We start from the raw sequence: 21,989 nt of genomic DNA, 5'->3' as shown, positions 1-21,989 counted from the left end.
GCTGCAGAACAGAATATTCCACCTCTTGGACAAATTACTACTCTTCCCATAATATAAAACAAATTATCACATCACACACCTACCGTATGAACTGTACCTGTCAAATGTTTTTTTTTTCCCCAAGCATTCTAAGGGATAATACAAAGGTCCAAAACCAGGGACAGTTTTAAAATATTTCTCTAATTCAGTTTAAAAAACTTAATAGAACAACAGGTTTTGCATCAACATGAATTTTCTAAACAAGAAGAAGTATAAAAATAAAATGTTTGGTATTACTGACCGACTGTGATCTCTAGCATTTTACCCGAAAATCAAAAATTTTACAAGGGACATGGCAAAAACATGAGGCAAAACCAAATGCATTCTGCAAAGTTCCAGACATGATATTGGTCCAAAGTAGCATACAGACATTGCGGCAATAGCTAGATGTCTTCCCTGTGTTTAATGTTATTAATTAGCTCGAGTTAGTATATTTAATTTAACTGACAGCACTTTACTTCTGTATTATAACAGATACTTGGATTTATGTCCTAATATTGACACTGTACTGTCTTTCAGTATAAGGATATGCCTGAGGATTTATCCTTTGAATGGGGTATTATATTGAGATGTCACATCCGCCTAATCTGATGGAGCTTCAGGTGTATGCCAGTGATTTCATGACAGCACTGAAGAAGACTGAATTAGTTATTACTTGCATGCTGGCCACATTTCCTCTGGTCAGGATATATATATATATATATATATATATATATATATATATATATATATATATATATATATCAGTGAGTATCAGTCTACCTTTACCAAGAATGATGATACCACAATATGAACAAAAATCTGACTGCCTTTAATAATTGGTTAAGTTCCTGGCATCATTCTAAGTTGATACAATATTTGTCAACATGGGAGGATATGGTCAACAAACCATGTTGCCTTGCCAAGAATGGTCTGCACCTTTTACCTCTAGGCTTCCAGATAGGAAACCTTAAGGTGTTACTGTTCAGTGCAGGAGCTAAAACAAGAAGCTCCACTCCCTTCAAGCTCTCTTCATCCTGGAGAATGTTGACATCTGTGCAGTTACCGATACATGGTTTAAAGCTGCAGTAAGTACACCAACAGTGCAAATTTACAGTGCTTTCCACACATTTACACCAGCAATTACACAGACAAGAAAAGGCGGAGGTATCTCAATCTACATCTACAGTAAACATATCTCTAGGTTGGTTAAACAGGATGAAGTGCTGGAGTTTCTCCATGTGCAAATTACTATAGACAAAGTCCCATACCATATCCTAGCAAGGTACAGGTCACCCTCTATGTCCCACAAAGCTCATAGCTCATACTCAGACCTAATGAGGTCACTCACAATTCAGCCAAGCAACTTCCTCAAAGAGGACTTTACCTTTCTATATACTAGAAATCCTATATGACCTCAAATTTGCAGGTACAGAGATGTTTGGATTATGAAACCTAACACTCTTGACCAGGTACTAGAGGTTCTAATTTTTTGGACCTGGTTCTCACAAATATGGGAGAATGTGGCACCCCACCACCACCATCACATCCTCCCTGGTAAGGTCTGATAGCAAAGCTGTCTCCTTTGAAATAAAAATCAGTATGGCAACCCCAGTAAACCCTGTAACAGTTAGGAACTATTCCAAAGCAAACTACCTTTTATTCAAAATTCAAACTTCCTCCAAACCCAGAAAATACAGCAGAATTGTTCAGGGAAACAATGTACAACTGTATCAATGGCTTCATAGAGGCTACTGTACCTACCATAAGTAAGCCCAAAACTAACTCTGAAAAACAAACCAACCTGGCGGAATGATAAATTAAGTACATTATAGAACAAAAGGAAAAACGTCATAGCAAAAATCAGGAAGTGTAACTCTTGAAAATATAAGAACTCACTCATCAGACTAAACAGACAACTAAGGGTCTTATCAAGACCAAGGAAGCCGATTTTGAGGTCAAGATAGCTTCACAGGCAAAAGATAGTCACAAGGCCTTCTTAGTTATGCCAAAAAAATCAAAGCCAACACTCAGAGTTTGCTGAACTGGTGGTTAATAGCACCACATTGACCGAGACAAGCAATATAGCAAATCTGCTGGATGACAAATTCATTTCCACCTTTACACCCCATTTACCCCAGTCATCCCCCAGGAAAGTCTTGGCTGTGCTCACTAAGACCAAGGAAACGGCCTCAATGAGACCAGATAATATCCTGGGATGCCTTCTGAACAGCCCAAAATATGATCTATCAAGTCTAATGGAGTCACTCTTTAACTATAGTCTCAGATCAGGCTTTGTGCCATGAAAATGGAGGACTGCAACAGTCATCTCTCCTCATAAGGGTGGACCATCAGCAGACCACGAAAACTATAGACCCATTAGTCTGTCTGATCTCATATGCAAAGCTATGGAATGAATTATCATGGAAATGATCAACAGAGACATACGAAACCTTCAGAAATTGAACCCAACCCAGTTGGGTTTGTCAGTGGAAGTTCATGACTATTAAGCCTGGTGAACTTCCTTGAGAAGGTCACCAAGGCAATAGATGAGGATAAAACAGTGCATACTGCCTGCCTCAACCAGAGTAAGGCCTTTGAAAAATACCCCACTCAGGCATTGTAAACAAACTTACATGTCAAGGGCCTCTGGTTGACCAAGTTTGAAGATGATTGCTAGTTAGGAGCAATCATAGAATCCCCCCAAGACACTAACATCTTACAACAAGGTCTAACACAAAGAAATTACTGGTGCCAAAGGCACAGCTTAAAAATCAGTGTGTCAAAAAATGCATTTCAGTACCATTTGGGAAGTTGGCCTCCCCAGGAACTATGTCATTGAGAAACACCCCTAGGAATTGACCCTGTAGTCAGGGTTTTGGGTATTCATGTGGACAGTAATCTAGCCTTTGAGCAACATGTGACCAAGGTAGTAAGGAAATCATTCTTATGTCACTAAGCTGATAAGTAAGGGCATGGCATCTAGGTCCAAGGAAGCCATCATGCCATTGCTTTCGCCCTCATCAGACCCATCACTGAGTATAATGCCTGCATCAGTATGTATCTTACCAGACACATGCAGAAACTGAAATGTCCACAAAGGTACCTTACAAAAATTGCTCACCTCCAGCTATGATGCAGGACCAAGTCCTAAAAGCACTACCAAAAGCTAAAAATATTGCATTGATGGGTCCTGACAATATCCTTGGATGCAGCCTAAATAGCATGAAACACAATTTAGTCACACAGGTAACAACAGTGTTCAGGGTTATTCTCCATACAGATTTTTTTACAAGCGAATGGAGAATGTCTACAGTCACTCCCCCGCATATGGGGGGATCTTCCACAGAATCATAAGTCTGGCCATTCACAAATGCAAAACCATGGAAAGACTCATCATGGAATTAATCAATCAGGACATAGGGAACCTCCAAACAGTAGACCCGTCTAACTTTTGATTCATCTAGGGTAGGTCATGCTTACTCAACCTGGTAGATTTTTTTTTTAAAAAGGTCACCAAAGCAATGGATGAAGGCAAAACCGCATACCTCGACCTGGCCAAACTTTTGACACAATTCCCTACTCAGGCATAGTAGAAATGCTAAATAAACTGAGAATGAACCCCCTATGTAACCCACCGGATTGCCATCTGGTTCACTGATATGATGCAGATAATCAAAATAGGGGAAGTTACCTCCACAAACTGACCAGTCACCAGTGAATTCCCCGGGGTGAACATTGACATCATATTATTATATACTGTTAATACATAGATTAATGCACTTATTAATATACATATAACATGCAGAATAATACACACATACCATCATTAAAACAAGATGAAAACAATATCATGTAACACTGAAAAGTGTTGACATGTTGTCAGTGCGAGAGTTTATTACTCACTCATAAAGCAAATGTCAGAGTAAACAATTCAAATAGTGAATAAGAAGGAGGAAAGGAAGAGAGGGCAAGTGAGAAAAAGTATTTATTTGTAGCAAAAAGTGGAGTGAATATAGAGGGCAGGATAATCCACCACCTCAGATATCCCAGAAATTAATTTTATAAACTTAGTCAATGTGATCTGCAAAGTCAAAAATAAATTAATAAAGAAATAAATACATATAGATATAAATATAGATTTATTCCAATAGATAGTTCAGTCATATTACCAATTAGTTCTATGGGGATAAAAAAGCATTGCAAATGAGTAAAATGACTATATATATATATATATATATATATATATATATATATAGAGAGAGAGAGAGAGAGAGAGAGCTGGAAACACTGGAGCACAGAGGTGATATGATATCTTTTATTGGACTAACTTAGGTTTTATGGTTACTTAAGCTTTTGGGATACATGAAGCCTTTGTCATAAATTAATCAGCTCCTCTTTCACCCTGTGCTCACCTAAGTTTTTTAACTTTGTAACTTGAATGTTTTGATCCCATTAATAAAAGGATCTTAAAGGACAGTGATCTCACTCTTACTGTATATATAGACAGTAAGAGGAGTGTGAGCACATAATTTTTAGGGTTCACAACGGGTGGGAGAAATCAGTCAGACAGAGAATGCAAAACTGGTGATGGGGAGAAAGTGAAACAACACTTAGTGTGTGGCTATGATACAGTAGATTGAGTGCACAGCTGATGGGTTGGAAGGACACAGTACTGGCACTCTACCAAATGAGTCAAGAATTTTTTACTGAGAGCCCGATGTTGAGGGTGAAGTCCCTGATGGCTCATGTCAGGGACTGCTGGTTTAGTGGACATTCTACTCACTGCAGGAGATAGTGATGTCCCAACTGCAATCTGCACTACTGCTTGCCACTGTGACTGCTCAATCTGGTGTGATTAACCTGCAAGGGATGCCACAGTTTCTCCCCAGTGATACATTCCCAGAACAAACAGGTGGCGGGGATCTCTCCTTCACATTAACAGAGGACTGCAGCAGTTTCCCCGGCTGTTCTGGACCTGCAAGATAGAGAATAATGAGACGAAAAAACATTCATGTAATGGCAGTGATTATTAAATAATGGCAAACAAACTGAAAAGTAATAAATGAAAGGTGAATGCTTATAAGGGTGGAAGTCCAGTTATTTTAGCCTCCTGTGGAAGGTGCAGCTGCTGCGTCCAGTGTCTTCACATGCAATAATACATAAAAGGATAGGAGAAAGGGCATTGCCATCACAGTACAGACATTACAGCATGTTTTAAAGAATATCATTATGCTATCCTGGTATGTGAATATCCTGGGACTGGTACTGTCATGTCACTGTACCTAATGGTATGTACCACCTACTGAACTTGAAACCCTGACAATATGTCTGCAAACATTTTCCACCTGTACATAGCCCACCCAGTCAAAATAAACAAAAAATAACTAAAACCTATTGGGCAGTTATGGCTATACCACTTATAGGCGAGTCAGATTCCCTCCACTTCCACTACTACCCACTGTCTGCCATGGGTCATCGCTTGCTTGACAAGTAGCATGAACTTGACTAATAAATACAGAAGTGCATCCTACTGGACTGACTTACTTGCAGAGGGGTACAGTACTTGAAAGCCGTGAGAACAATAATGACCAGGTTTAGCAAAAAAAAAAAACTGAAAAACTCAAAGAAACCAAACTAAATACATTTCTATGCACTCTGTACTAACAGCCATTGCATTACAGAATAATATGTCAGTTAAATACCCAAAGTATGAAGATTTGGGTATAACAGCAGCAGAACAGAAAGATGCCCATCTTCTGTGTATGGAATTGCAGAAGTGAAAGCAAAGGTAGAAATATCTACTGGATGACACAGGACATTGATGCTCAGATCATGCCACATGCTGACCAAGCTGGGTGGGATGCCTTCTCTGCAGCTTATCAAACCTATGCCTGCACTGCTCACCAGTCATTGGCATTTCTGTTTCCTGGGGCAGGTGGTCAGCCAGGTAAGTCCAGATATTGACTTTTTGGAAGGGACCTCCTCAGACCTCACATCAGTCCCACTTTTGAAGAAAAATTACTATTTTGTGTCCTGGTTTACTCCTGCAATTGATATCCCTGTTTGTGGAGGCATATCCCCATCCCATGTGATTTTCTAAGCTGCCTAATACACAGAAAACCAGACCAAATACCCATATAGTAGCACCAATAATTTAATGAAAAAGGGCACATACCTTACATCTCCCATTTTCAGAAGCAAAAGTGAATGACCTTGCGTAGTAAAATTTGCAAACTGTTCATTATAGTCTATAATTTTTATACTGTCTCTTTGATAATGTGTGAATATCATTTCCATCATTTTTGTCACTCTGTTTAAATGTTTCTGAGCAGTATCCCACATTCCAATTGGAAGTGGGAAGAGTTATGTGCTACTTGTATTCACATTTTATGCTAAATTAGCTGTCCGGATCATTGGCTATAAGAACATATTCAGAGCATTTCGTTACATAATGAATAGAGAAGACACTGCATCTGCAGTACTGGTATGAAAATTACTACTGTAACCAGGTGTCATTCAATCAGTGGTTTCATCCTATGCATGTTGGAATGCTTCTTTCATTATGTACTACAATAAACATTATTATGTTTGTCAGTGTCTATGGTACCTAGCAACAGAAATGCACAAGACCATTGTACACAGACATATTTGAAGTAATGAGATGTATACAATCAAGTACCTTGAAGGCCACAAACAATTTCCCTACCACTCCCATACAAAATACAGCAGTCAAGTGATACTTGTTATGTATTATTTTAAGGTACGGTACTACTATCCTTTATGGCAGACTGCACTGCTCCAACACACACACACACACACACACACACACACACACACACACACACACACACACACACACACACACACACACACACACACACACACACACACACACACACACACACACACACACACACGCGCACACACACACACACACACACACACACACACACACACACACACACACACACACACACACACACACACACACACACACACACACACATGTACCTACATAGAGAAACACCAGTGTTCCTACTAAAGGCTGGACGGAGTCACATAGTAATGTTAGGTACAGACAGGCAGGGTTGGGTACAGACTATGTTCAAGATGGTGCAGAGCATTCCCACAGCTAGAAATGTCCACTGTGTTACTGTTAGGCCCAATGTGTTACAGAAGTGAGAACAAGACACCTGTGGGAAGGCTTCACTCCTGAAAGGTATCCTCATGGAGGAACTTAGGACCTATAGTAAATGCTTATTTGAAACAGGATATCCTAAAGAAGAAACGCACGTTAAAGTACGGAGCCAAGGGATGGCAAACATGAATGACATTGGAGGAAGGAATTATACACTGGCACAGTATAGAAATAAAGCCAACAACATGATGTCCCATGTGGGAATAAAGTATGGCAGAATGCCAGAATACCATTGCTCACAACACCGCCACTGGGGGTCCTTGAACTGTGCCAAGCCTGGCACCTGTTGAGGTGTTTAAAATCCTTTCATGGTGATGATTATGATGGTAATGGCAAGAGCATTAGCACTATACAAGTTGGCATGGATAGTGACCGTTTGGTATGCCCACCACGTATTTCCACAGTTGGTAAAACAAGTCAGTATTTATCATTTGACAGTTTGAACATTGGAACAGTTAGCCTCTTTAAAGACAAATTCCATTACTGCATGTCTGTTTCAATGCCTTTCCAACAGGTACTTCAGAATTACCAATGATTCGTAAACACACAGAACCAACTCATGGTGTATGTAACTGTCTTCCTTTTACTTGTAGTGTTGAATGTGCAGGAGTTAATATGAGTATGAGTACTGCAGCACACAAGAGTAGTGCCTGTCTTTTTTTCACATGTATTTCAACAACTGCCCCATCTATGATAACAGTATGGTGCAGAGCAACAAGGTGATGATGTCATGAGTATGACAGTAATGGCAATCATCTCATAGTCACGACACAACCTGAGAACAGTGACACATAGTCACAAAATGTACTGGTAGGACCCCCTCCACACACACACACAAAACAGTTTGATGAATGCTGCGCCACAGACAAAGGCATAGCTAGGGCAGGGTGAAGGGGGCAGCTGCCATGGTCTTAGGGGGCATGATCAGCAGATGTCAGTTGAATGATAGTCAGTACCACCATTCAGAAAAAAAAAAGTTAAAAAAAATTAAAAATTAGAACCACATAACACTTGCCCATGGATCTAAATAATCAATATAGAGTTTGAAACCCTTTAATCATTATAATACCTACAATCCTTTCACACAAAAAGGTGGGACCAAATTAAATAAGAAAAGCAGAATGTTTTTTTGTTATTAAGCCTGTATCTACGTGAAAGGATACTGTATCATCAAATGTGCCCTTTTCACCACCCTACCTGCTGTTCCAGCCAAAGCCCTTCTCCCCACTGGTATGCTTAGCACTTAGGTCTCTGTCCAAGCAACACTATGTAAACGATGCCTCCATCAGCTCTATGTTTGTCTATGGCATGGGAAGGAATACCTAAGGCACAGTGTCAGTCGATCACACAGGTACACAGCATAGCCTGAAGTTAACACTGCATGTATCTTGATGACTTTACACTATCACATAGTGTTTATCAAAGCTGATAGTTGTGAAGTAATACTCACCCTTTGCCTGCATTCTGTATACCAAACACAAGCTTGTCTCAGGGGTAACCATGCTGCTGCTGTTGGTTAACTGTCCTCACTATCCTCACTGCTGCAAGTTGCAGATGATGCATGGGATGGAGCTGCATGGCCAGATGGAATCCACCTGGCAGTGACTGCAGCACTGACATACCTGCCAAACTCCAGGTCATGCTATACCGGATGCAACAAGCAGTAAACATTCTGCATGCAGTTGCAGGGTCATGCTGAAGAGCACCCCACACACTCATCAAGGTACTGGAAATGAGATTTAAGTAGGCTGAACATTCGCTCAATGACTATGTGGGTCTTCCACAGGGTGCTGTTATAGTGCTCCCATGTAGCTCTCTATGGATTCCAAACTGCTTTCAGTAGCAAGGGTTGAAATGAGTAACTTACATCACCTGCAAAATACAGATATTAAGGGGAGGCATATGAAAATTGTGTGGTTAAACACTAAACCTTAGTCATTGTTTATAAAAGTAGCTCTGGGTGTAGTGAATGATTTATGATGCACTTACCCACTAGGTGTCCATGAGGTATCCCACCATGCAGGAAGTGGCACTACAGTGAACTTGTGTACCAAATGTGGGAATCATGGACACGGCCAGGATGCTGGACTAAGACATTGGTTATACAGCCACTTGCATCACATCCTAGTTGATGAATTAATAGCCCTTTTTGTTACAGTACTTCATCCACTGAGCAGGTAGGGCCCTGATAGCCATATGGGTACAAGACGTTACTCCAAGCAGTGTAGGAAGTGTGCCAAACTGCAGACAGCATGTAGGGTAGTAGCTCTGTCCTGAGGTAACTGCTGGAAATAGATATGCTCATACACATGGGATAGAATAACATCAAGGAACTGCTGCAGTATCCCCAAGGCTAGAGCATACATATCCCCAGTCTGCCTCTGAAAGGCTCCTGCACCTAGGACAGTGAGGGTTATACATATCTTAGTATTCACAGAAACTGAAAAGCTATGCATTCGCCCAGTGTCAGATGTGGGCCAAACAAACTCACCAAAGCCCTAATAATGCTTTTATCAACATGAAAGCATCCAAGAAAGTCCTACCTCTCAAAATTATAATGGGTTAGACAGTGCCAGTAACACCTCTGCCCTGGGATGTAGTAATATATCAACAAGTGTTTCAAAGCAAAAAAATGAAACTTGCTGTCACACCAACCATGTCTGATGACTGCAAAGTGACTAGAAATGGCCGTGCTTGCCTTTTTATAACCTATGCACTTGTTTACAGAGCAATAGCTCACATATGCTTGGTCCTGTTCCCAGTCTGGTACCTCAAGAAGCAAAAAAAAAAGTCTGTTTTCCATTCCCCTGATCTGGCATCATTCTTCATCCACCAATGTAGATGATGTTTCTAGAACCTTTAGGTCCATTCTCCACATTTTGTGCTCTGTAGCTCTTTAAGTTGTGGAGTAAAAAAAAGGAGTTTCTACTTCTTTTTCTTTTTTTTTTTTGCAAATCACTTGCTGTACAAGTTTACATTGTAACAAGTGGTTTGCTACTGTTACTATACCACCCACTAAATGCTTCATCCCTGACAACAAGTGCAGCATCAGAATTCATTTCTGAATATGGATACTGTAATATTCAGCAACTGATGATTGAGACCCCTAATACAATGCATCTAGGGCTTCTGCCCTCTTTGCCCCACCATAGCTATGATTCTACTTGGGTAACATACCGTAATACATAGTCACAAAACACAGCAAAGTTAGCCCATTGCCATACCATCTGTGCAGCATTTATATGCAATTCCTCATTTAAATGTCATAATGCATTCATCTGCATATGACTTTTTCTGTGACCTTTGGAGACTTGCACTATGCACATCACTGCTATACATGCATCTACAACTTGCACAGTGTATGCTGTGCACCTAAGTAACAAACTATGAACATCACCTCCAGTTTATACATATACTGTAACATTATGAGTCCTGCTGTCCTCCCATTATAGAATAAAGCAACTACTGCCTTGCAAGTTCTTAATTGAAGGATTAACTTTTGGGAAATAATTACAAGAAAGTTGAGTTTTCTAAATGAAACTATTGCAGGAATGCAGTTTGTTTCGATGTCCTTTTACCTGCTGTACTCGCTATGGGCTTATTTCATTTGACCCCAGCACAATTTTATTTGCAGCAGAAAAGAATACAGTTCTTATAGGAGAGTCCAACACAAAACACAGACTTTAAACAATTTAGTCTTTATTCTAGAAGGCAGAAGTGAGCAATATCCCCAGTGTTTAGCAGATTTAAGCATAAATGTAGAAACAACAGCCTGGATATAACCATTTAGCTATCCTCAAAATGTTTCTCAATTATTAGAGGCCTAATATAACAAAACTGATAGTTTCTTTTTAAATAACAGATTGTGGGAGTTGTGTGGCATAAAAGAGAGTAAAGAAAAAAAAGCTGTACAAGGCTATATGACACACTTGAATAGGTTGGATTGGTCAGCGATCAGTTGTTTTATTATGCTTTTATTTCTATAGACAATGACAGATTATAATAGGAGCATTTCAGCACCCATGGCTTCAGAGTGAAGACTTATTAGGCTGGCCAGTACACAAGACATTATTCTGTAAAATGAGTTCAGACTGCAGAGCCATATATCTACTAACAACTGACTGCTCTCTGATGTAATAGAAACTGTTTTCCCAAGCTGTTGCATCAATGAGAAGTAGCAGGCCAAACCCTCAGCTTGTTAAACTAATCAGCTACTCGGGATCTCAGCAAAGTCATTGTGACAGTCAGCAGCACAGATACTTGAGTTACATTTAAATTAAACAATTCAAGCAACTCTTCAACCTGCCATATCCCTTCTGCTTCTTCCTGCTGTTGAAAGTTTGCTAGACAGAAGTTCTGGAATGGCCTGTATGGAACTTTTTGTGTTAACATTCCCAGAGTGAGACAGGTTGCTTTCCATAGCTCTCAGCTGTCCAGATTTTCACACAATGTTCAGATTTGTGACTCATATTTTGGTCTGTTTTTCATAAAATCATAGATTTCTGGCAAATCACTGGCAAATCATTTATGACTGAGGTCAGAAAATAATGTCAGACATTTGATTTTCAGACGTCATGTCCTTCAGAAAATTCATGCTATTCTATCAACTATAAGTTTGTAAGAGCAATATTTAAAAACTGTCCCTATTTTTGAGACTTTGTTCCCCATTATTTGTGGCTTTATCCCGATTTCTTGATCTAAGAGGTTAAGTATGGAGCCTTCCCTTGTTTTGCCTGATACATGCATGAAACGTTGCTATTATTATTATTATTATTATTATTAATGTAAAGCAAAATTGGAGATGAGACAGACACACAGGGAACTCTTCTCTCTTTTTTCTTTGTCACATTTTCCTGTTCAGTGACTACAGGCATGGCTTTTTCTCAAATAATTTGAAGAAGAAATCTTTCTAGCTGTAGCTGTCAACTGTATATATTTTCTCAGAATATCCAGAGTTTTGCCTCATATTTTTGGTCTGTTCCTCATAAAATCTATGTATTTCTGGCAAACCACTGAGGATTGAAGTCACTAAATAATGACACACATTTTAGTTTCAGACTTCATTTTGAGAACATGCATTCTAACACAAAGCCTGTTATTCTAGAATTCTAAGTTTATAACAGCAATATTTAAAATATGTCCCTATTTTTGAGCCTCCCCCCCAATATTTTAGGTTTTGTCCATATTTATTCTGAAAAGAAGTTGAGTTCTAGCCAAGAGGCAGTGACTTTATGGTTCTCTCTCTCTAACTCACCTAGCCAACACTCCATACTTCTCAACTTCTTTGCTAAAGAATCCAAGGCAAATGCAAAAATAATGGGGCGATATAGGATCAAAATAATGGACAGCTTTTAAATGTTACATTAATTCACTTAAAAAATAAGAGAATAAAAGATTTTGCATCAAGATGCATTTTCTGAACAAGGACAAATAAAAAACTTTGATGTCTGTCTTTATTAATTGAGTAATCCTCAATGATTAAGTAGAAAAAAAAATGATGAGGGGCAGGGCAAAAATACAAGGCAGAATAAGGGATATTACTTGAAATCATGGATAGTTGAGAGGTACAGTGGCCTTCAAATGACATAGCCTAAAATTAGGTTTCCTCCCTGGCTGCCATGGCTGTTTTGGCTTGAAGGTGCCATAATAAATGATATTCTGCATCATGCAGACAATGGCAGGCTACAGCAGCAGGCAGTACTTAGTCTGTAGACACAAACAGCCTAGGCATGCTTGATTGACATTGTCCAAGTGTCGATCACTGTTTGTAGTACTAGCAGGAACCTTTAAGACTGACGGAGTGTATATATTGTGATGCCAGTGTGCCAGCTCCATTACCTCCCCCCTCCGCTATCAAATTGTTATACAATAGAGTCAAGCAAACATAATTCAAGATTAATGTCAGGCAAATTAAATTGCACAATTCCTCACAATGTATCTTCTCTCAAACATAACATGGGAATATTGAGTAACAGTAATACAAATAACATCAATGAGGGGTCCAGGAAAGTAAATAATGTGGGAAGAAATATTCAGGGAATTGTTATGGCTAGGCTTGTATAGGCCCTAGGGCTGATAGCCTAGTACTAACCTATGAACCTATGAATGAGACAGAGAGCTGCTGGAGTATGAGTGACCCTGCCACACACTGTAAAATAAATTAATAGGAAAGAACTTGCTGAATTTAAGAACTCCCTACTGCTGCAGCAAAGCAAACTGGCTGTGCCATGACCTGTCTTTGTAGCCATTTTGTGCTACAGTGTGAAGAGAGGGGAAACAGAGAGAGCATGCAAGCAGCTGAGCCTAACCGATTAAACAAGTAAAAGTAATTTAGCAAAAATGATGGTTAAATAAACTAATTACATATAAACTTTACACTTTACAACCCATATTATAAGCTGTGTGCTGTATACATCAATACACTGTCCATTCAAAGTTCTTTAAACAAGAGCACGAACATTGCTCACTTGTTGTGGTCTCCCATCTTGTTCTTTAGAGCCATCAGAGATTCATTTATCAGCTGTTGTTGCATTTCTGTGACCTGCACGTTTACTGGCACTAGCTGAAGTAGTAAAGTAAATGTTTACATCTCCCACTGATCGAGCTTGCTTGGCAATGGCTAACTGTACTTATTCCTTACTGGCTATCTCTATCTGATAAAAAGACATTTATGGACAGGCAGTTCCTGATCAAACAATATTTCTTTCCCTAATAATAACACTACCAGGATATTTATATCATTCAAAGAATTATGTACATTTTTTAAACTAGGTGATTGGCTGTAGTTTGCTTTTTTCAACTTTCTGAGTAATAGAAAATACCACCAGCTAGCAAAAAAGTGAGTGATTGATTGTCTTACAATATTTCATGACGGCTTTATGTTGAAATTTTCTAAAGACAGGGATTTAGTATAATAGTAAGTAATGCTATTTCATTTCCTATGAGTAAAATATCCAAGACTACTCAAAATAAAAGCAAAAATGCTTAAGCAAATTCTGCCTGATCAAACAAATACAATTTAAAACAATAATTAGTTAGTATATGATCAAAATGATGTAAGAAGAAGGTGACTCGAGAAGACTCTTTGGAATAATTGAGGGGGTGTGGTTCTCTGAAATAAATTGAGGGTGTGGTAGGCTGGGGGTTGGTGGCAGGAGGGAGGACAGGGCAGTTGGTGGGAGGTAGGTGCGGCCCATGGATGAAACCTGCCCAGAGTCCAAGGTATAATTAATCCACCTTTGTCTAAGAGAAACTTAAATTGGTTTGTTTTGCTGTAATAACAGCGATAATTATTCTGTTTGTGTAGTTAAGAGCCTAGCTTGCTAGTTGTGTTACTGTCATTTTGTTCATGTTGTTGTTACTTCAGGGCATTTTGTTCAAGCCATCATTACTACAACTTTGTGATGATGATGCATCCAGAAAGACAGCCTAGGTGCTTTTATTTCTGATTGTATCTGTAAGAAATAATAATACAAAAATCAGATAAAACCAGAATGACATGACAATTATAATTTTCACAGTGAACAAATAATATGTGTGTGCCACATTTGTTAGTCTTTGAAAATATTCCAGTTCTGTCCACATGGCTACTAGTTGCAGCAGCAGCATAAATCAACAGTTGCATAAATTATCAATTATTAATTTAGAATTAATTCATTTCATTCCATTTGGTGGCCATGTATGATACCTTGAGTTGAGAGTCCTTTTTTAACTATTGTTTGGATAAGTCAAAACAAAGCATATTTATTTACAAAACTGCATTTCTTCTATAACTGGTCAATAAAATCTTGTACTGCACTTTTATTTGTATGGAAATAGCAAATCAGGAGCTCGTTTTTTTATCGTTCACCCTTTGAGACTTTTCAATGCAAGCTTTAAACACTGCAGCTTTATTGGCTTCAAGCCTATGCCCTAAACCTATTATATTTTTATTGCATATCTATGTGTGTGTGTGTGTGTGTGTGTGTGTGTGTGTGTGTGTGTGTGTGTGTGTGTGTGTGTGTGTGTGTGTGTGTGTGTGTATATAAAACTATATATATATATATATATATATATATATATATATATATATATATATATATATAGTTATATAATGCTTGATTGTCATGTATATTGTTTGACAAACAAAACAGCTACCAAAACATGTCAAACAATCATTATATCACTAACACATCACATCATCACTCATTACACTGAAAAAAAGAAACAAATTTCCTTCCCCGATGCACTACCCAAAACCTGGCCACATTCAGCTCAAATTTGTCTGGATAGTGGTAGTGTTATGGGAAGGGTTTTTTTGTAATTTAAGATATGCATTAGGGTTAGGGGCAGGGACATGATTAAAGTTAGGGTTAGCATGCATCTTAACTAAAAAAAAAAATATTCCCTTGACACTATCACTATTCAAGACAGCTAGGACACTCACCATGCATACATACATACAAGCACGCACACACAGACACACACACACACACACACACACACACACACACACACACACACACACACACACATCTATCCCTGCACCTAACTCTCACCATAAATGCTCACAATTACACACACACTTAATCTATCCCCTTACTTAAACCTTACTCTAACCCTAACCCACACACATTCTCAAACGCACACATGCACACACACATAGACACATACCCCAATTACCTGTTCAAATGTCTTAACATGGGCTTCATAACTCAAAGTTCAATGGAGTCAGTCAATAATGCCAGGCATTAGAGTTTCCTACTGTATTAACTTATTGTGCACAAAATGTAGTTCCATTAACTTTTTTGATGATTTAAAGTCATTAAAGTTTACCTGTGTCTAGTGACCCGTCCCAGTATTGGATCCACTGCTCATTAGTTTAGTGGGAGTTGACAGACATGGACCTCTACTCTCTTTCTCTCTCACACACACATATACACATAGACACACACACGCCCCACCAGATCACACTCATACTCACATTAATACATTCAACCATACACACAAGCAAACACACATACACACTTCTACTCTATGTATCTCTGAAATAAACACCCCTTCTGTGACAACGCAGGCAAACACACACTCATACACACTTTCTCATACCTTCAACTGTCATCAGTCATACCTGTGTTTACACTCCTACATGCAGTCACAGAACCCCTTCCAAAAACAAATACCTGTACATTAAACTCCCTGTTACTTACTTCTATAAGGGGGTGAGATCTGATCCACTGAAAGTAATGGGTGAATAAGAGCTTTTGCCCAAGTTAATTAACATGGCTGGTGTTAGTAATTTACACAGCTAAGCAGTTCTATAAATAACTCAGCTCAGTAAAACATGTAACACAGGCACTGGTGAGAGAGAGAGCACATGGCAAATTATCATATGCCTCTCCCTGGAATGCCTCATTAGCATTTTCATTAGACCGGAGAGACAGCCCACTGCAGTGTTGCATCTCTTTGAGGTAAAGCACTGTATTAAGGCTGTCACTGAATCAAAAACTGCTACCGCCAGTTGTAAAAAGGGCAGTAACATTTCTGAATCCCGGGGCTAATGTAGTTACGTTGGCTTCCAGAATGTTTAAGCAGTGCAGAGCACTGCTCTGTTTCAACACTTAAAACAAAAACATTCCCTGCCATTAATTTGGTTTTAGTATTAACCCAACCATTCTGGAAAAAGAAGCAAACATGCAAATGTATGATTCATGAAGCTGATTCACTTGTTAGAGAAATATAGTCTGATGCTTTCTTTTGGTTGAATTTCCTATACAAGAAAAATTTTATTCAAAAAATTGTAACCAAGTATACTGCTATGTGAATCATATATAAAATCTGGATAAAGTCTCATAACTTGCTGAACTTGCAGTACTATGCAAAATGTAAGCGATCTGGAATGGTTACAGTTTTGTCTTGTTTTGGTGTACCTTTAAAAGCTTGGAGAATTAACAAGACTTTCAGGGAAGGCTGAAGTGCCATGTTTATTCAGGATTCAGCAAACTCTGCACGGAGTACAGGAGCAGCGCAAGAGCTGCTGCAGGCAATATGGCTGACGAGCGATCCAGGAACGAGCTCCCGGGATGTGCACAAGTGCTCCTACACTATTCCTGCACAAACATCATTGCTATATGCTAATTATCCCATTTGCTGGTGAAAAACATGCAAATGAGGTGAATTAGTGATCCAGGAAGCAGGCAAGTATCTGTGCAGGAATAGTGTAACCTGCAGAAATGTATTCGGTTACTAACCGTTACAAAACAGAGGCATGACAGCTCCAAAGAAAGCATGTATCCAATGTAGTAGGCATGCCAAGGACCAAATATATGGCCATTGGCATGGGAAATAGTTGCAAAATTATAAAAAATAACTTATTTTTTTGGCCGATTTCGGCCGTTTAAGCATAGGGCAATGGTGCACAAACGGGATCGGCCCGAAAATATGAAAAAAGTTGGAAATAAGCTTTTAAACCCAAATCAGCAATTTGCCATGATAGTCAATGGCATGCATAAGACATCAATACCAGGGAATAGTGGTTGCTAAGGGGGAAGGCTCAGTGTGAGTGTGGTAACTATGAATTAGCATTCTGTTTTATGCAAATGAGGGGACTGATACTGAATCACAAAATTCCTTTCAGTGTTAGCTTGCACCCAACTGTGTAGGTGCAGCAGCACCATGGTATAACAGGTAAATGACCTCATAAGAGGAAGTGTCATGCATGCTGTAAGCTTAATGGAGCTCTGTGGCCCGTGTTTGTCCTTAGCTAAGCACAGCTAAGAAAGGGGATGTGTCCAAGGCTGCCTAGCAGTGTTTACATTGCCTAAACGGGTGTATGTGCCACGCACCGGGTTTTAAACAAAAAAAAAAAAAAAAGGAACTAGCAGCTCTGTTCACATCTGAGCACTAAGGCAATGGGAAGGGAAAACAGCAGTAGGAAGGCAATCAAGGAGAACCAGCATAGCTGGCAGGTGAAATGCATCAGAATCAGCCAATTACAGAGGCAGCAGCCCAGCCCAGCACTCTACTATAAACTATGCAAGCACCTTTCACTCTGTTTTTTTCCCACAAACTCTACACCACCAGTGTACACAGATGGGGAAATTTTACCTGACAAATCTAACAAAATGTTAGGAGCTGCTATTGCTCTCATATATCAGTATGTGGAAAAGACTGAGTGTGGTGAGGATGTGAATGCTGATGACCAACCCAAAGTGAGGAGGAGGAGAAGAACGTACAGACCCAGAGTAACCTACCAGGGCCTACATGAGCTTTCGATAGTAGATTGCTATAAGATGGACAGGGGCATTCTACTGCAAATTGTTGTGCTGTGCCGGCCACGCTTCACACACAGAACCAACAGAGGGAAGCCCATCCCAGTGGATACCAAGGTATGTGTAGGCTTAAGAATACTACCCACAGGTACCTTCCAAAGGGCAACTGTGGATATCATGGGGCTCTCACAGGCATCAGCATTCAGGGTACTCCACCATTTCCTGGATGCCATGTCAGCACATGTCGGCGAGCGCATATATTTCCTCAACACCCGTGAGGCATTGACCAGCAATATACATCTCTTCCACCAAATAGCAGAATACCCTCAGTTAGTGGGTGCTATAGACTGCACGCACATACACATAAAAGCACCACCTGGTGAGCAGGGTAGGGTCTACATAAACAGCAAGGGCTTCCCCTCCATCAACTGCCAAGTCATGTGGGATGCCCAGGGCATTATCTTGAATGTGTGTGCTGGCAGCCCTGGAAGCTAACATACCTCCCACATCTGGCATATGACACAGCTGTACTAGACATTTGCCAGTGGGGACATCCCATATGGCCACCTAGTGGGGGATGCTGGTTACACACTGGAGCCATGGCTGATGACACCCATTAGAAATGCACACACACCCAAACAAGAACTCCATAATGAGGCACACACACAAACCAGAATCATAATAGAGCGTGTGTTTGGGATGTTCAAGTCATGGTTCTGCTGCCTGGACATATTCGGTGGAGCTTTGCAGTACTCTCCAGCTACATGTACACAAATGTTCATTGTATGTGCCATGCTACACAATATGATCCTGTGGAAACAGCTGCAGCAGGAACAGCAAGTGGCAAGGCACACAGCCCCCCAACATTGCCAAGGCCATCACAGGCACACAGGCACTGAGGCGGAACAAGCTAACCTGACACTGCCCATGTAGGCAGAAGGAAACATGCCCAGTATGCTCAGAATTTGGCAGAGAGGCAATGCATAGCACATACACTGACATGGTAGGGACATAGGGAATGGCACCTCTCTCTGACTCGCACATACAGTAAAAGGGATGCTAAACATGACACTACCTGTGCTTTACCATGTATAGGGAGTGTACTATGTGCATCTGACATAGTCAGCCCTCCAGCACCATCCTCAATACTGGCACAGCCACAAGGTAAGTTACTCTTCCTAGCAATTGCTGAATGGAGTAGTATGTTCTGCTAGTTGTATCTATGGTATGGATGTAATAATGCAAGGGAATTGGATGGCTGAATGGGATGGCGGCAGATAGTGGACACCTATATGGGCAGCATGAAATCCATAACAAATACTGGTATCAGCAAAGTAGGCAGTACTAGACAAGGTGACAAATCCCACTGCAGTACATGTGGTGGCCCAAATGTGTGTCCATAGGACACACACATGCATGTCAGTGAGGCTCACATACCCAACACCAGCCTTGGCCAGCAGGACAGGTGTAGATGACTATAAAGAAAGGCTGTGCTAAGGCCTCCAATTGATGGTAATGGTGAGCAGCCCCCTCCAGACCTACACAGACAGACTACAACAGGTCTGGCAGTTGTATGTTAGTTCTGAAGGGTAAGGAGTTTGAAACTGAAATGTAGGTCAATAAAACCTAAGATCTGTATTCTACTGATATCCCTCTAGTTTGCATGATAGGCCAAAATGCAAAATGAAATGGAAGCCAACAGAGTACCCGAAATACCAGTACAGTCATAGCAAATTTTTACAGTTGTCAGGTGTGCACCCCCCCCACAATCCTATGGAGAAATGCAGTAACATGTGCGTGTGGGTTTAATAACAGTGGAGCACAGATTACTTGAGTTGGCCCAATTTACAGGAAAGATTGTTGCATATGTACAATATGCAGGGGTCCATGTGTTATGTTGTTGTGTGTTCAATATTGTCTGGAAGTGGTCAGCATGTAGGCATGGAGGGTTGTATCTCTGTGGCCAGTACTGTTGACGACAGGGCCATGTTCTGACAACTGCAGTGCCAGCTACAATGCATCTCAGCAATACCCATGTCAGCAGTCATCCATACTCACTATCCAGATGTTAATATCTGACACCGTCAGAAAGATGGACATGCCACGAATGTGGGCCCAGACATACACATAGTACACAGGTGGAAGCACCCTAGACAGAGTACATAAAATTTAACTGTCAACTGCACACACCTTTGGAATTAGGTTAGCAACACATTAGTTGTCTGTGTAGTAGGGAATACTGATGTAGTCTGGCCAATCAGTGGCAGACCACAAAAGGCACAGTTATGAAGTAATGAGAGACTGCCTATGTCCCCGCACAAGGCAGCGTAAGGGGAATGTCCCAGGTATACCTGTGAGTCCGCTGCAAGTAGCTTCCATATCACATATGCACTCAGCTCACCCCACCATCAGCCACAGGTTTATCACAGGTCATATCCCTGCTGTTGGGAATGAGTACAGTATGACCCACACGTCTTTATGGGAATGAGTACAGTATGACCCCCACTTTTGTATGGGAATAACTACAGAATGCAGCATGCTCAAGAGGTGTCCCATGCAGGTGTGTCCCTAGCTGTAAGCAGCACCCTGCCAGCATCCAGACCAATGGATTAATATGGACAGGAAGTATTGCCGTTAACACCTCACACACTTACCCTGTCACCCCAGGGGAATCCAGTGGCTCACAGCCTGGGAATGTAGGAGTGACAGAATGCACTGGCCTGCTACAGATAGTCTGCATCACTACCAAATGCCCTAGAGTCCTCTGTCAAAGACTTATGCCTCACACGTACTGCCAATGTATGTTATGTCATGGGGTCCCAGCTAACAACATAATACAGCCAACAGAACACAAATGCAAGGTCATGTTGACAAATCCCAGTAGCATGCCGACCATGTCATACTGCATGAACTGTGGACCAACCCCTAAATACCGCTGAGATGAAGGGACAACTATAGGGATACTTTTCAGATATTGCTCGTATAATGTTAGGAAGAGGATAGAATAACAGAGGGGGGTGTAGAAGCATGGGTGTCATGGAGTATGTGAAGTCTGAAATTCTGATGTGTGCCCATACTACCCCTGCCTGCAAACCCATTAATGGGTGGCTACAAACCTGCTTGTAAACCACAATGTGAAGGGGAACTGACAATATATATGAGCCCTGCCTCTGGGTAACCTGGGTGAATCTGTGCAGCTGAGGGGTATGACCATAGCAGGATATGGCCATTCTGTTATGTCGATATATGTACAAGCAGTGGATCCTCAGCCACCACAGCACCAATGTGCTGGACCATTTACACAGATCCATCAGCAAGTGTCTGCAGCTACCCCTCCAGAATGGCATGAGTGTGCAAAAATATGTAGGCTGCAGACCACAATACTGGACACAGCTTCATTCATCTTTCATTCCCCAGGAAATAACCATGAGCAAATAAGTATATCTGTCAGTAGTTGATGACATAATACATCACAGTGTAAAACAGTACATATGTCTGAATATCTCTGCTAACACCAACCA

General features: G+C 40.5%; 1 protein-coding gene across 1 annotated transcript in view; it reads left to right on the top strand.

The window, feature by feature from the left end:
- The window catches only part of ALK (ALK receptor tyrosine kinase), a 1,522,063-nt gene that overhangs the window by 491,910 nt on the left and 1,008,164 nt on the right, over positions 1 to 21,989 (top strand). The window lies entirely within an intron of this gene.

The sequence above is a fragment of the Protopterus annectens genome, chromosome 1.part2, assembly GCF_019279795.1.
Source record: "Protopterus annectens isolate FY-2018-M chromosome 1.part2, PAN1.0, whole genome shotgun sequence".
Taxonomy (NCBI): Eukaryota; Metazoa; Chordata; order Ceratodontiformes; family Protopteridae; genus Protopterus; species Protopterus annectens.
This window is presented reverse-complemented; position numbering and strand designations above follow the sequence as displayed.